The sequence below is a fragment of the Miscanthus floridulus genome, chromosome 8, assembly GCF_019320115.1.
Source record: "Miscanthus floridulus cultivar M001 chromosome 8, ASM1932011v1, whole genome shotgun sequence".
Lineage (NCBI taxonomy): Eukaryota > Viridiplantae > Streptophyta > Magnoliopsida > Poales > Poaceae > Miscanthus > Miscanthus floridulus.
In genome coordinates, this window is record NC_089587.1 from 52,725,734 (window position 1) to 52,736,996 (window position 11,263).

General features: G+C 41.0%; 1 long non-coding RNA gene across 3 annotated transcripts; it reads right to left on the bottom strand.

Annotated features, from left to right (window-relative positions):
• Window positions 1-6,761: 6,761 nt before the first annotated feature.
• On the bottom strand, window positions 6,762-10,307 carry LOC136472044 (uncharacterized). 3 transcript variants are annotated; one of them, XR_010762226.1, is made up of 4 exons: window positions 9,713-10,307; window positions 8,643-8,686; window positions 7,427-7,571; window positions 6,762-7,153 (listed from the first exon to the last, which is right to left on the bottom strand). It is a non-coding gene; the product is annotated as an uncharacterized lncRNA (long non-coding RNA). The 3 variants fall into 3 exon arrangements; XR_010762224.1 differs by having other exon boundaries at window positions 8,643-8,726; XR_010762225.1 differs by lacking the exon at window positions 7,427-7,571 and having other exon boundaries at window positions 8,643-8,726.
• Between the last annotated feature and the right edge of the window lie 956 nt (window positions 10,308-11,263).

The window sequence follows — 11,263 nt, forward strand, 5'->3', positions numbered from 1 at the left end:
CCTGAAGATAACTCAAAAGGTCAAAAAGTTCACCATGTGTTGCGCGCTTAAGACGTGGCACGGAGTTGTAAATTGCACTTACCTTTGTTCATTTATTCCTTGACTAAAGGTCCATCTAAATTGTACCCACGCTATGAATAGCTCTAGATCTCAAAACCAGACCTGTACAACGCTTTGCAGTATAGATGACCACACAGGCAAACACTCGGCAAAAGGCGGCCCAACGAACGACGACCAACATTCATGTAGGCGGAGTTCAAAAACTTTTTCTCTCTGCCAACGAAGAATGAGAAAGACTGATATGAAACTTATTCTCTATATTCCTTCATTGTGGTCAGATCTAACAACAATAAAACGGAGAAGAGACCGAAAAAAATTATTCCATGGCGGCGACACCATCTCCTCCTTGATGTCACTGTCTGGAAATAAAAGTCTCCATGTCGTCATACTGGTGAGGATGCTGACACCCTAGTTATCTCCCTCATCTTCAATAAAGCCACAATGGAGAAAACGATTCCACCCTATCCTCTCGTCGTTGCGGGAGAGGAGGAGGAGATAAATCTTCAAAACTAGAAAACTTGGCATGGAGAGACTCTAACCCTAAGGACTTGATCTACTGAAAAAACTTATTAAAAACGATGGATCTCCACTGCCTTCAGCCTCCGGTGATATGCAGGAGGGGAAGGGAGGGGGACCAGCGGTGGTGAAGGCGAGGGCAGCGGCGCTACACGAGGGCACGAAGGGCTGCGTGCTCGTACGTACTGGCTTGGGTTCCTTCACGATACTAGCGGAGTCGGGATGTGCCTCAAATATGCAGCTTATTCAGCTCCTCCTATTCTTAGTTCATTTTTAGTGGGAACGGACCTGTTTTTTTCCACAGCCGCAATATGCTACAGTAACAAACCATGTTGTATAGTACTCACCTCAAAACCGCAACAAACGGGGGCCTAATAATCATCCGCCGTAGTTGAAATATTTCCAGTTTCAGAGAAAGATTGTACGAATCTGGTGTGCCATATACTAGAATTTCAATGACAGTGCAACATCACATTATAGAATATGTGCTCTATAAAAAATCAATGAGGCTACGCACTTGCACTATTTATATTTCAGGAGTTGAGTACTCGTGCATTGCTACGGGCATACATAAAATCTTATGGTGTAAGCTACACGGGCAAAAACATATGTAAAATCTCCTAACATGTAGTAAATGTTGAAAATTGGATCCATATCCAATAATTTTGTTAGCAACTTTAGGCCGCTATTGGGCCTTGCCTTGAACGGAAACCTATTGCAAATTTGTTATAATAGATGTACTGTAGATTGCAGAACCCTTGTCTCTCTGATTTTCAGTTGGGTGATGTAACATCCTAGATGTTAAAAAGCAACTAAAATTCTGATCATGTGCATCATCAAGCATAAACATCAAGTGTCATGCCATAAATGCATTTCACATTGCAACAGTAGCTTTCTTATGTTGCATATGTTGAGTTATATGTGTTGCATGAAATGTTAACTACAATATGAATTAAGGAAGTTTCTGATTTATATATGTGAAATTCCTTAAACAATTAAAATTTTGTTAATATATGCTTTGTTGTTTAAAGTATGCCTTTTAACATGGAAGTAAAGATAGGAAATGGTTTCAAATCAAACATGTTTGAATTTGAGCTCAAAGATTGAATCGTATAACTAATTCTCATAGTCATTTCTCTTTTATTAGTTATAAAGTTCAATGTTTGGGATTTTATTAAAGCAATTTTTATCAATAAAATTTATACAGCTTTTGTTCCATTGATTGGTCCTATACTTGAGCTATGAAACTGTGAAATGGGTTGAGGTGTTTGATTATTTGTTGATCCTAAATTAATTCCCAAAATAGCCAACTCAAAGCAATTTCCTAAACCCTAACTGTTTCTCAGCTTCTTGTTTCAATGTGCTAGTTTTCAAAATCCAAGATCTTGCAAACCATCATGTTTTTTATGTTGGGCTCTTAAGCAATGTTGAAGCTCTCTGATCAAGGTTTAACTTTGCTTAAGGTCGATCATCGAGTCGTGTTGCAAAATCGCGAGCAATTGAGAGCTGAAGTGGAGGTTTCAGTCGGCTACAGTGGTCACCGTCGTCCAGTCTGCCTCCTCGCCGCCCGCCGCCCTCGCTCGCTGTTTTCTCATGTCTAGACACGCAGCAGCTCGCGTGTCACAACCAAGCAGGAGGTGGCGAAGCTGTAGAAGTCGCCCGCGCCGTCTTAGTGCCTGTTTAGTTCCCAAAATTTTGCAAAATTTTTCAAGATTCCCCGTCACATCGAATCTTTAGACGCATGCATGAAGCATTAAATATAAATAAAAAATAAAACTAATTACACAGTTTAGACGAAATTCACGAGACGAATCTTTTAAGCCTAATTAGACTATGATTAGACACTAATTGCCAAATAACAACGAAAGTGCTACAGTACCATTTCCCAAAAAAAATCGCCAACTAAACAAGCCCTTAACCTCGCGCCAGCCATTGTCTTCCCTCTTCCCTTTTTCTCCCTCACTGCCGGTCACCTCTGCGCCCTGCGCAATTCATCACCGCCATCACGCCCCCGTCCGTCAGCTCGTGTCCATAGCTTCGCATAGCCCCCACACTCCTCCTGGACCCGCTCAAGCCACTCCTCGCCAGCGAAATCAGCCACAGCGCCGGTTGCCGCCGCAATCACCCCGCCATCGCGGCCGCGTCCACCTCACCTTGGCCGGGTTGTTCCAGAGCCTCCCTAGCCCCCTTATTTGCTGTTCGAGGTTCCTTAGGATCGGGCTATGCTCTCAAGCTTGGCGGTTGAGTGATTCCTTAGCTGGTCGCGCCAGAGCCTCCGGAGCCGACAGCAGCGTCGCCTGATCCGTCTCCTCTTCAATCGTTTAGCCGTCGAGGTCGTGGTGAGCATCCTAACGCTAACCGCCCCCCTCCTTCTAACCGCTACTATGTTGTGGTGGCTAGAACGCGTCGTGCCGCCGTGTTCTGTTCCGCCAAGCCGCCATGGCTGTGGCCAAGTTCGTTTCTGGCCGTGGCTCGATCAACCAGCAGCTGTTTTGAGTTCGCGTGAGCACGAGGAAGCTATTGGTGTCCTCCGCGTCGCTACTAACCCCGCTGTCGGGCATGTCCGCCATGCCGGAGCGCCGCCGTGCCACGCATGGCCGACGTCGAGCTCGCCGTGTTGCTTTACTCGTTCAACCGATAGCTTAGATGGATGCGCGAGGTCGAGGAGATCGTGTAGGTGAAAGCCCCGCCGCCTGAGACTTCGCCGCAGGCGAGTTCTTGCCGGTCAACGGCGGTGTATGCCGCGGTCAACGTGGGGTACTGTTCTGCTGACCCGGGGCCCCTCTATCAGTCTCAGTGGCTAGCAGGTTCTGGGTGCAAAATGTTTTCCCTTCGGTTTATTATTTTCAGAAAAAGCTAAAATGTGGTCAATCTTGTTTAATTCATAAGTAATTCTAGAAGCATGCTAAAATTGTGAAATTTTGTGTGTAGCTTTGTGATGAGATTCCCTACCATGGAATAATATTAATTGGTCTTTTTCAGTGGTTTTGGTATGCTTAAAAATTACCTCTTTTAATTATTAAATGGACCTTGTATAATTTTTATAGGATAAAATAATTGTGCTTTAATCATGAAACTCTTTTGTGTATGCTTTACATTCTTAGACCTGCCTTCATAAAAATTATGGTACTGTTTTGATAGTTCTAAATTGGTTAATTAATTTAAGTGTGTTTAAATGACTTTTCTTTAAGTAAATAAATACTAAAATAATTTAGAAAAATACTTAAATGGCTTTGGTGTATTTTGGAGTTGATTGTAGACCTTGGAACACTACTCCCTGTGCTGTTCCTTGGCAACTTAATCCGTTCCATGTTATGCTTATAATTAACTTGTTAGTTAATAAATAAAGTAGTTTACTCAAATGACTAATTAGTAAATGCATGTGATTAGGTCATGTGATGATCCTTGTTTACCCTCATGGTTGAACTTATGTAATTTAGTAATGTACCTTGCCTTGTTTGAATAGTATAATGTGATAAGTGTTGCCTTCTTAATAACCACATAATCAACTTGTTTATATAATAATTAATATGGCTTAATTATTAATTTCTTATAATGATCATGACTTAAGATAGATGTTAATCTTTTGCTAGTTCATGTTAGTTCCTTTCATGATAACAACTACTCCCTCCATCCCAAATTGTAAGTCATTCCAAGAATCTTGGAGAGTCAAAGTTTTTCAAGTTTGACCAAATTTATATAACAAAATAATAATATTTATCATACCAAGTAAGTATCATTAGATTCTTCATTAGTTATATTTTCATATTATACCTATTTGATGTCATCAATCTTTGTGTTTCTCTCTATAATTTTAGTCAAACTTGAAAAAGTTTGACTCTCCAAGATTCTTGGAATGACTTACAATTTGGGATGGAGGGAGTAATTAACTAGATAGTTAATGAACTATGATACTTTTATAATAATAACCCTAGTTCCTTAGTGAAGGAAAGTTGTACTCAACTTTCTTAACTTTGTTTATCTTCTGTTATGCATTTGAATGTCTCTCATCATGCATCATGGCATGTAGTCCATCATGTTAAGCAAAGCATCATTTATTACGTGTAGTACAAACGAGAGTGAGAAGACTCATGTTGATCAAGATTCGGAGGAAGTTCATCCACCGTGGTGTTGGTGCCAAGATATCTCTGTGGAACTTTCTCTGCAACGCAGGCAGGCCCCGGAGCATACTACCCTTCTCTTAGTATTTACAAAACTTTATTACACTTTAAGTCTTGTGAGATGTGCATTAAGAAATTAGGAGTTGGTTGAATACCGTTACTGCATGATTACCTTGATCTTCATGTATCCTTAGTCGTACCCTGCTAGTATATGTAGGTCGATATTTCAGGTGCTTAGTAATGCTTAGACTTCGGTAGAAGTCGAATGGTGGTTTCATCGTTCGTAAAGAATAGGTTTACCTTGGCTCTACTTTTGGGTCGTGAGAATACCATGATATGATAATGTTAAATTGAGACCGGGCGGGACTCGATGTTATGATAAGTGTTCTTGGGCAGACAGGTTCGCCTGGTCGTGCTCGTCCTGCCTATGTCGATTGAGGATCGTACCATTGTAGACCTGTCATGTTCGAGACCTTGCAGTACTGGCCACATACTCCGATAAGCCTGATACCTTGGCTATTCCATTATGTGAAAAAACAACTGCGCACTGGAAGTGGGAGATGACGAGAGTAGCGTGTACCCATCCTATGAATCCATCCGGGACGGCGCAGGGAGGTGGAGTACCGTATTCTCGGGTAGCGCAGACCGGTTCACGTTTTGGAGGATCCGAGTGAAAATTGATATACGTAGGTCCGGAACCTGCGTATGTCGTGTGGTAAGAAAACCCCAGCTGGGCCTAATCGATTCGAATTGTCGTGCTCCTCGGTTATGGAGACTCGATCCTCCGATCTACATCGTAGTGTTAATCAATGGAACATGGTTACTGGTGAATAAGAGATGAACATCAGATGAGATGTTTAATGAAGTGATTGCTTTAGACCAGGTGCAAACTGGATACTACAGATAACTTAATACGAAGCTAAAACATTAAAAGTAAGGATCCACTAGTAGTAAGCTTTTCTGCAAAAGTTACTTCTTGCTTCTATCTTTCCTTTAAGTCTGCATACCCTTGGAGTCTTTCCTTTTAGTTGTGTAAGACTTGTTGAGTATCCTTAAGTACTTAGGGTTTGTTAAACCCCTGTTGCAGGTTCTGACTCGAGCTGCTAATCAAGGTCATGTCAGTGGGCTCAACATGATCTGGCTGTCTCTTCTACCTTAGGTGTTTCACCTAAGTCGCTTCCGCAATTCTACTCACCATTTGGAACTTAGTTAAGTTTATACTTAATCATGTTTTGTAAACTAATGTTATAAGTCTTCCGCACTCTGATGTACAATATTCTTGTACCAACTGTTGTAATATTATGGCAACTCCATGTTGATCATGTATGAGTTATAAAATGTATATGATTCGTGGTTCCCCGAGGACACCCGATAGACTACCTGAGTTATCTGGCTCTCATGTGCAGCAGTCAGATGTCTTAAAGACAAAGACAGGTGTATGTGGATCATATAATTATGGTGGTTCTGCCATAGGTGAATCATTGTTCTAAGCTTTTCGGGATGCCGTGCAAGAATTGCAGGAATTACTTACTCAAATGTACTCAGGTTTGACAACGTTTCAAACGGAGAACAACGTTACTCAATCCCATACAAGGTAGAATAGAACTCAATTGCAAAGAAAGTCAATAGATAACCTTTAATAGATCTCCAAGAAACTGAGCTATTGTAAGGTGTGCGAGATAGAGGCTGAGGTAGTCTTTCCTTTATTACTTTGTGGTGTAAGGCAATTGGGATAACCTCTAACAACTGAACCAGGACAACATATAGAAGAATCAGTAGCAATTTTCGAAAAAAATTGTGGTGTCGAATTGAACCTCAACAACTCCATGACTCAAAGCTCTGAATTTCCGCTTTTGGTAGTCATTTACATGCTCCCACAAAAGCTTTTACAATTTCAATCGGTGAAGAACCAATGTCATGCACCTAGAATGCCAATAAAAGCACAAGATAAGAGAGAACAACAGAACAAAAAAGGAAAGATTCTTATTGTATTGCTTAAGCACTGTACACATATACAACACTCTAGCACACTCTCTGTTACTATAGGGGGGAGAAGGAGAGAGATTAAAACTAGTCAGCCCCCAACATGCGTGAGAATAGCAACGGTAGGTAATTTTATCATTACATGCCTTATATCTTAATTGTTGATTAAGATTTTAGGATCATAAGAGCTTCATTACATCATAGGATCATGGCACGTCAATTTAGTAGGTCTACAATTCCATTTCTGCTTGACAACTCTGAACCCGACAGGCGCTGCTTGGGTTGGGCAGATCTGACTTGTGGATCTCTGAACTTGAAGATGCCACCTGCCGCGTAAGGGGTTTGCTGAACGTTGCCTTGCTGCCTCCACCAGCATCATTCCCGTTCGATTCTTTCTTTGTGTTCAGGAAACGTCCGTCAGTGACTCGTGGGCAACGCAGTGAATGCTGATGGCGTGACTCATGGAGATACGGCTGCATCACGTAGGCAGCAACATGAATGTAGTGGTAGAAGACGACAGAAGACATGATGCATGCCATGGTGATATAGCGTCATTCAGTCAGCAGGTGACAATTAAGTAGTTCAATTAACAGTTCTAGATTTGAGGGCGTGACTCATGGAGACAGCTGACTGACATAAATGCTACTAAAAGAGAACAGAAGATTTGTTGCATGCAATGGTGATGTAGCAGCAGTCAAAGTTGACAGTTAAGGTGTTCAGCCAACAGTTTGAGATGTGCAAAGTACCTTTTGTGGCTTTGAGCAGCTTGTTTTCCCTCTCTGCTTTGGCAGGGGAACAACGTCAACGCAGAATGGCGTCATATTGCTTATTGTTCACTTAAATTTGTGCTTCTGTTGGCACATTCAGTGGTATAAACATACACGCTCCAGGCTGCACTTACAAACACAAATGCTGGAAGATAAGCAATAAGATGTACTTATAAATATTGTACAGATTTCCTACTTGAAAATGGAAGCATCAAGTAAAGATTTCTTTGCAGATTGTCGTTTATTAGAAAGCAGGCCATGTAAAAGCTATTGCTTCAGCATAGCATTTATAAAGAAATGTCAGATTATAGCCATGACTATTTGTGCTCACTTACAGTGTTAGTTTCTTTTTAATATTTTTTAGATGATAATATTGGTTCTCAGTTAATCGTATTCCTTTCGTTCCATAGAGCAATTACAGACGCATTGATCCTTGCGAAAATGGGGTCTCAATTTAAGCAGTGCATGACACACAAACGCTACAGCAAAAAAGATCTAGCAAGCAAATGGTATTAAATGTGTTAAAAACCATGAATCTTTGCAGCATAGGAGAAATGCGTGGAAAGTATATTGTTAGAGTATGTCAGGGGCCTATTGGGCCTGGGCTGGCTGTATAGCCCGTTAGTGTTAGGGTTAATTAGAGATAAGGGTCGCTTGCTTAGGGGTCAAGTAAGCCCTGCTTGGGAGTCAAGTAAAAAGGGCGTACCCAGTGCAAAGAGCTCCCGCTCTGTGCGGGGTCTGGGGAAGGGTGTTAGTGGCAAGCCTTACCCTCGCCTGTGCAATGCGAGGAGACCGCGACTAGAACCCGGGACCTTCCGGTCACAGGCAGTAAGACTCTACCACTCTATATAAGGAGAGGAGATGTATCAATCTAATCAAGCAAGAATTAAGAAGGAAAACTTTCCCTCTTGCTCGGCCGTGGTCAAAGGCCCCGCGGCCGGCCCTTTCTCGCCCTCGCAGCCCCAGCCGCACAACTCCGAGCGTGCGTTTTCCTTCTTAATTCTTGCTTGATTAGATTGATACATCTCCTCTTCTTATATAGAGAGGTTTACTTGACTCCCAAGCAAGGCTTACTTGACCCCTAAGCAAGCGACCCTTATCTCTAATTAACCCTAACACTAACGGGCTATACAGTCAGCCCAGGCCCAATAGGCCCCTGACATACTCTAACATATATATTATTGCCGGTACTTACCTTGGCAGCAGCAAACATATTCGCAACATAAATATGAAAATCCCCTGGAAGCCAAAGCACATCATTGTCAGGTTCATGGAAGATCTGCAGCATGGTAATATGGGAAACAACATCTTCATCAGATAATTGACTAATGCTATTAGCACCGACACCAGGTGGGAAGAAAAGATGTTTGTTTGTTAACTTTAACAGGCAAAAGAATTATGAGAACTTTAATGTAGCCTAATGTCATGAGAAGAAGTGCTGCCACCCTGAACTTTAGTCTGTAACTAAACAATTTTTTTTTTTTTTTTTGGGGGGGGGGGGGGGTGTCCATCAAATATCGAATATTTAATATTAAGTTTCATTGATCATAGGTACTTAAACAATAATAGTTGGAACACAACATTAATACTGGGCAATGAAAATATATGGGTACCTGCTATTTTATATCCTTTATTAGTAGCATGTCAAGTATAAAGTATACATTGTGAAGCAAATGAGTGCATCCCAAGACTGAAGACCAGAGAAACATGCAAAATAGAAAAAGAGGAGGCATAGCATACCTCAACTCGGCGGCCAACTTTATAGTAATCGAAAATAAGGTAACCGAAGAACATGGTGACCCAATAAAACTATTTTGCTGCTGGTGCATGTGAGGAAACCTTGAGTGCCAATATGTGTAACGGTAAAGCTGAAGGTTTTGTAAAAATGGTATGATGTAACATTAAGCGATACATTTTATTTTGCAGGGAAAAAATGCTTATCAGACTGTAAAGCAAATACACGACAACCTAGAGAGCATAGTTGGAACACAATCAGTCTGAGGAAAGCACCAATGCATATATGACTATATCATTCACGCAGTTATCATCCATCAGGTAGAGATCATGTGGAGCATCTTATGACTATTAGTTGAAAGGGGAAAAAGCGTCACTAAACTATTCAGTGTTGGATTTCCTCTCATTGTAATCATAGAGCACATATTCAGGGTCAGAGTTGTACATGGTAAACCCATAATGATGATGAAAACAATTCAGTTAAACATATTTTTAGAGATGCAGTGAGAATTGGAGATTGTAAAAACTCACATCATTCCGTAAGCCTGAATGGCCTAGGATTGGGTGATTTCTCTGAGCTCTCCTTGCTCTTCTGGTTCTGCATTTACCTACTTGAATTGGGAAGATAACATGTTAGTTTGTTAGTTCCTAGGTACAGAGAAAAGCTCCCTTTTTCAACACTGGCCATTACTCCTGATTCTGAGCCATTGGACTGATCATCACAACAGAGTCTCATAGGATGAAGCGGTCCTCCTTGACCTGCAGTATAGCAGAAACACAGAGATTTTTTTTATATACAATATATATGCTGTAATCTAATGGGGGAAAATGGTACAGTTGACAAATTTGATAACGGAAACATGTACGCTAGTCATTTTCTGTGAAACAAATAATAAGGCAACCTATTATGGATAGGAGGTACCAATCTGAGCAATGTGTTGAAATTAAAATGTGACTAAAATTGGCAATCGTACTATTCAGTATACGTAGGAGAAAATCAACACAAAAAAAACTCTAGGAGGGGGAGGGATAAGGAGAGGAAGGGGAACCGGGCGCAGGCACAACTGAGGAGAGTGGAAGAGGCGGTGCGCCATCGTGGTCCGGTCCATGTGCCGGCAAGGCCGGCGACGGATCAGATCTGGCACCAAGAGAGAGGAAGACTAATCTGTATGATCAAGTGTGCTTTGTTGACTTGTCTGGGGCTTACTTCCTGTACATCTAGTGCTGCCAGGATACTTAGGTTTCTTGGTATGTCGTATCTTGGATGTTTAAGGTGTTTGTGGTGTACCATGGAACAATTGTACTGAGTAGTTCATCCAGCAGTTCTAATTTTTCCTTCAAGTAGTGCTTCTGCTGCTATCTTGTTTTTGTGTTATATTTTATAATTGTGGAAATATTGATTTACAAACTTCCTGCTTCTTATAATACTAGAACTAGAATTGTGGTTATGAATTGAATGACTAGAGCTGCTATATGCATGCACAATGTATATTGGTTTCCAACACCAGTTTTTCACCTTTTCAGTCTCCCATGCATGATGTAGAATGCCTAGCTGTGAGCCACAACAATGCAAGTCACTATAGAATATTCAAATGGCATGTTGTCATCTGGCTCTATGAAAGTAAACTAGCTAATTCTTTATCTTCTATACATCAAGAAAATCATCCAAATTTGGTATCATCTAATTGAATGCTTTTTAGTTTGACTTTTATTGTCTGAACTCTAAAGCATGTGGACTTGATTGTTAACTTATTCAAAAGCTGGAGTACAGTTTTGTTGTGATTTAATATTTGATGCTAATTCTTAATCAAGGAACCATAGAACGCTTTTTTCCAGTTCAGTGAAACTAGTTGGTCCGAAGATATGGATTTCTTTGCACCTTGTTTGAAATCCTATAACAACGTATTGGCAGTCACACACACACACCAGGATGAACTTTTACAGGATTGACTCACCTGTTTCAAATTAACTTGCTCATATCCCTGCCTAATTTGTGCGCGTAATCAGTCAGCATCTCTCTGAGTCGCTAATCTGTATGTTCAAGTGTGCTTTGTTGACTTCTGTGTTTAATTGTTTCATCAA